This window comes from Uranotaenia lowii, chromosome 3 (genome assembly GCF_029784155.1).
Source record: "Uranotaenia lowii strain MFRU-FL chromosome 3, ASM2978415v1, whole genome shotgun sequence".
NCBI lineage: Eukaryota > Metazoa > Arthropoda > Insecta > Diptera > Culicidae > Uranotaenia > Uranotaenia lowii.
The window spans coordinates 81,162,292-81,168,211 of record NC_073693.1 but is presented as its reverse complement, the minus strand read 5'-3'; the positions used below and the strand labels follow the sequence as shown (position 1 = coordinate 81,168,211).

At 35.8% G+C, this 5,920-nt stretch overlaps 1 long non-coding RNA gene across 1 annotated transcript; it reads right to left on the bottom strand.

The window, feature by feature from the left end:
• Nucleotides 1-3,632: 3,632 nt before the first annotated feature.
• LOC129750536 (uncharacterized) lies at nt 3,633-4,408 on the bottom strand. The gene is made up of 3 exons (XR_008738403.1): nt 4,064-4,408; nt 3,849-4,005; nt 3,633-3,758 (listed from the first exon to the last, which is right to left on the bottom strand). It is a non-coding gene; the product is annotated as an uncharacterized LOC129750536 (long non-coding RNA).
• Between the last annotated feature and the right edge of the window lie 1,512 nt (nt 4,409-5,920).

Genomic DNA, 5,920 nt, shown 5'->3' with positions numbered 1-5,920 from the left:
GGGGGAATATTCAAGAAAGGGGATTTCATCTTGAATTGGTTCAGAGTCTTTATTATCATGCATTTTGATGCTCAATATTTTCTCGTGAGTGTATGGTAATATTAACGCTTTTAAGCCGTTATGTTTGAAGATTTTTTTTACGGTTTGGACGAAGTCCGATGCTCTTGCAACATTCATTGCTAAGCTATGAATAGACTGAAATCAGTTCAAAACACAATATTATTGGAATTGCCTTATATTTTTGGTGTTTTGGAACAGTGTTCACGAGAACAATTATCCAAAAAAAATAATTGTGAAATAATAAGAAGATAAAAAAAAGATAAAGAACAAAATTTGCGTGCCAGCTTAAAATTCTATTCTATTCTATTTTGTTCATTTATAGAGGATTTTAACCATCTCGGTCATTCTTCCTCGCCAGCTTAAAATGAAAAATTTGCTGATCAAACAAATAAAACTAAAAAAATAAACATTGTTTTATGTATATGGCAAGTAAATATGAAATAAGTGTTCCTTTGCATTTTTGAGAGAACTTTATTGTTTAGTGAAAAAACCACAAGAATTTTGAGGAATGCATTCTTGTCAAAATCCAACGTAATTTGCTGATGTTTTTTTTTGTCCAATGTAAGGCAGATGTATACACTGCAAAAAATCCACATATTGGGGATATGTGTTAGCCTTATAGATTTTTGCAATGTGACTCCCAATTGAAAATAACGTGTCCCCACATATAGAATACAAAATTATGACTTGTATATGCGTCACATAAAGGTTATAAAATCCCACACATAAATATTACTAGCCTACATTGCACTCAAACATCTGCCTACATCTAGGCGTTTACTTGCATGCCGACTCGAAGGCGTTTTATTTCGTTCGAACTACTTTTTCGGAGGGAAATTAAAAAAAAAATGAGATGTTGGCTATCGTTACATTTATTGTCAATTAAAAAAAATATAAATATTCTAAGCCTAATACGTACATGAATCTGGAACGTTTATTCCTGGTCGACCCGTTTGTTCAACATATCGACGGTTTTGATCGTCACCAGACTCCTGATTCTGCAAAAATAAAAACCATTTTCAAGGATGCTAAAAAATCATCAGAATGATCAATTTACCTTCAATATTATCCAGCTGACATCCTTGCCTCCTATAGCAGAAGTCAAGGACCATCTTCCTGTGGGGGAGAACAAAAAAGAGCTATGATCGATGCTTAATTTAAATACAATAATACTTACGGAATTAAAATGTTTTAAATGTCGCTTAAACGGCACACCAACTTTTTCTTCGGGGTGGCCATTTTGAACACATGGAAATTTTCAAAGACGAAAATCATAAAATGTATGTGTCAATATCATATAAACTCCATATTTCGAACATCAAATTTATGTGTGGCATATGATGTTTATATGAAGTATATGAAATATAAGCGTAGAGCTATTTTGAAGACGTATGTGGAAAGGAAACATACATCCTAAGTGTGGATTTTTTGCAGTGTAGTCGCATATCAGCAAAATTTTATTCATAATAAGAATCAGGATATCTTTAATATTTTCCTCTCTCACTTGTCCATTTTTCTCTATACTGGCATATGATTTATCATAATCATAAGTATTTTAAACAATTTAAAAATAAAATTATAAGTGCAGTAATGCTATAAAAGGAGCCGTTAAAGTGGTTAATGTGCGGCAAAAAAAAAAAAAAATACATGCAAGATGTTGTGAGATTAGCCAAAAGTGTCTTAAACTGATTGATTCGTTTGATTTAAATCCAGAACAGTTTAAATATTTAGTAGCTGACCTTCCCAAAAAAAAATCATTCTGTAACTAAGAGTTGTATAACCAACAGCATCTGAAAGTCGCGAAAGTTTTGACATAACAGATTGTTGAGTTGGGTCAGTCATTTAGTTATTGTGTTGAGCTGGGACGGCCAACAGTCTTTGAGTTAAGTTGAGCTGGGACGGCCAACTAGTTAGTACATTGTGTTGAGCTGGGACGGCCAACAGTCTTTGAGTTGAGTTGAGCTGGGACGGCCAACTTGTCAGTACATTGTGTTGAGCTGGGACGTATAACAGTCTTTAAGTTGAGTTGAGCTGGGACGGCCAACTAGTTAGTACATATTGTGTTGAGCTAGGACGGCCAACAGTCTTTGAGTTGAGTTGAGCTGGGACGGCCAACTTGTCAGTACATATTGTGTTGAGCTGAGACGGCCAACAGTCTTTGAGTTGAGTTGAGCTGGGACGGCCAACTAGTTAGTACATTCTGTTGAGCTGGGACGGCCAACAGTCTTTGAGTTGAGTTGAGCTGGGACGGCCAACTAGTCAGTACATATTGTATTGAGCTGGGACGGCCAACTTGTCAGTACATATTGTGTTGAGCTGGGACGGCCAACAGTTTTTGAGTTGAGTTGAGCTGGGACGGCCAACTAGTCAGTACATTGTGTTGAGCTAGGACGGCCAACAGTCTTTGAGTTGAGTTGAGCTGGGACGGCCAACTAGTCAGTACATATTGTGTTGAGCTAGGACGGCCAACAGTCTTTGAGTTGAGTTGAGCTGGGACGGCCAACTAGTCAGTACATTGTGTTGAGCTGGGACGGCCAACAGTCTTTGAGTTATGTTGAGCTGGGACGGCCAACTAGTCAGTACATTGTGTTGAGCTAGGACGGCCAACAGTCTTTGAGTTGAGTTGAGCTGGGACGGCCAACTAGTCAGTACATATTGTGTTGAGCTGGGACGGCCAACAGTTTTTGAGTTGAGTTGAGCTGGGACGGCCAACAAGTGAGTACATTGTGTTGAGCTGGGACGGCCAACAGTTTTTGAGTTAAGTTGAGCTGGGACGACCAACTAGTTAGTACATTGTGTTGAGCTGGGACGGCCAACAGTCTTTGAGTTAAGTTGAGCTGGGACGGCCAACTAGTCAGTACATATTGTGTTGAGCTGGGACGGCCAACAGTTTTTGAGTTGAGTTGAGCTGGGACGGCCAACTAGTTAGTACATTGTGTTGAGCTGGGACGGCCAACAGTCTTTGAGTTGAGTTGAGCTGGGACGGCCAACTAGTCAGTACATATTGTGTTGAGCTGGGACGGCCAACAGTTTTTGAGTTGAATAGAGCTGGGACGGCCAACTAGTTAGTACATTTTGTTGAGCTGAGACAGCCAACAGTCTGAAAGTTGAGTTGAGCTGGAACGGCCAAATAGTTAGTACAGTAAGTTGAACAGGGACGGTCAGAAGTCTGAGTTGAGCTGGGACGGCCAACTAGTTATTGCATTCATACACGCAGCGAAAAGGTTTTTTATTTCAAAGGAGAGTGCCACGAAAACAAAGGATTTTTTCCTTTGATTTTGGGATAAATAAAAAATACTTTGATTCAAATACAATTTCCTTTGGTTCAAAGAAATGTTTTTTTTGACATGAATTATTTTCTTTGATTCAAAAGACGACATTCTTCGAAACCAATGTCGATTTTCGTTTGTTTTCATGAAATTTTCCTTCACTTTAAAGTAATTTTGATTTTAATTTGAAAGGATTCTTTCTTTGATTCCATTAATGTGGTCCCAAAAACTCTAGTACCTCCAGATTTCTTTCGTTAGAAAATTAAAACATTTTGTTATTTTTTCCATTTTATTAAGCTATGTATGTTCATATGTTTTACATTTCAATTACCTAATATCACTGTTTGAAAATGATGCTTCATTGTTCATTCGTTAGACTTCATTGTCCATCGCCTCTCAGGATAACACTTTAAGATCTTTCAGCCATATCTGTAAATAGAAAATAGAAGTCTAATTAGATCACAGCAGAATTGACATGTTACTGAAGGAAAAAAAAATACTTCCCGAAACTATACTTACTGTTAAAATATCAAAAGATGTTCGTTGACGGACAGTTCCATTCGAACAACTGATTAATAGCTTCGGCGCCAAACTTTGACTCTCCTTGGACTGGATCGGAAGATTGCAACCGCTTTGCCGAAGCACCGGAACAGTTAGTACATTCCAATTGGTTGCCCTAAAAAATTGTTACGTTGACGGTTTATTTGGAATTTAATTGATTTTGAAAGACCTACCTAGGCGTCCACTATCGATTCTTCCCTCAAAGCTGTCGAAGTTTCCAACGCCGAATCGTCCCATCTAAGCCTTCCGATGCCCTGTGCCGGTTCATAGATGTTTCGGTTCTGACGGGTTGTTTTTTCCTGTTTGGTTCGTGTTCCGCCGCCGTCTTGGAGGACAGGCCACTGTTCACCAAAAAGAATTTGAAGAATGTGTTGACCGTGGCAGCGGCAGCTGAACATTCACTTCACCTTCGTCACAAAACAACATTTTTGTAAACAATTTTGAAGACATAAGAAAAGGAATAAGAATAACATCTAAGACTGCACGGGAACAAAAAAATACTTTGTTTCAAAGGAAAATTAATCTAAATCAAAGAATTATTACATTGATTTTGAGTCGAAAAAAAAAATTCTTTGAATTCAAATCGAATACTTTGATTCAAAGATTTGGCACATCGTTTTGATAAAAAATGAATTCGGTTCAATACATAATTAACTTGAATCAATGAAATTGGATTTTGTTTCAATGAACACAAGGTTTTTGAATCAAAGATGTATTTTTTTTATCTCAATGATACTACTTTTCGCTGCGTGTAGTAGGCGGAGTCAACTTATCAGAACATTGTGTAAAGCTAGTGTGGTAGATATGCCCTTAGAAATCGAGTTGTAATAAATAATTTATAGAACATTGAATAACACGTTAGGTTTAGGTTAAAACTTTCTTAGTAATCTTCTCTGGTTCGATTATCTTTATTTTATTTGAAGACTACTCATTTTACTTGAACGCTCATATGTGTAAACAGAGTGATATATAGTAAAATACATTGTCGGAGAAAATAGTGTTAAATGATTTAAAATTAAAATCTATTTGGGCACGAGATTTCAGTGTGTAAATTAGAATAGAGTTACGATTAATGAGTTCTTGGCGAATGAACAAAATGAGAGGATTTGAGGATGATCCAACTGATGATCATTCTAGATTCCAATTTACGAACGAATAGTAAGAATATTTTGTGAATTATTATAAGTGCTGAAAAAATGTTTTAAACATGAAATATTACGAAAAATAAGTGAAGTGTTTCAAAAAGAAAATACACGGTTACTACAATGGCGCAGTTGACACTCCCAGATCGTGAGTATTTTCATTTTCATTTTTTTTTAATTTAAATTGGCCAAAATGGCGTCGTTCATGAAACAGTGGAACTATATTCATTCAGACGGAATTTCCTGGCAGAGTTGCCAAATGCTTTAGTAAATCATGGTTTACGTTGCGTTTAATAAGTCGAAAAGTTTTCGGATGATAAAACAAAATAATTAATTTTATTGCGTAACGAATATAAAAAATATTTGAAAAATTAATCAAATTTATTCAACACTTTATCTTGTATGTCTAATTGTAAGTGGTACAGTAAAGATGTTGATAGTGAGCTTTGAGTTCAATTAATGTCAAATTTGATGACGTTCTTTCTTTTTTTTCGTGAATGATATTGGTATCGAAGAAGTACATCTGTGGAAATTTACTGCTCAAATCATTATCATCATCGTTATTAGATAATAAATTATTTAAATGATTTTAAGAGGTAATATGTAGATATGTTTGAAAAAAAGTCGTTGAATATTGCCTTGAATTTTGCTTACTGGATTGATTGTTATACATGAGTACAATCTATGTTTCAATATTTTAAAATCACTATAATCATGCTAAAGTGATACTTTTCCGCTGTTTGGTTAAAATGAAAAGAAAAATGTTATTTTTATGACATCATTTGAATCAGGAAGATACCAAGCTTGTGGAAATATATGACACAACGATTTAATATGATTCGCTGATCAGGCTGATCAGGTTGTCGAATATTCCGCTAGATTCAGCCT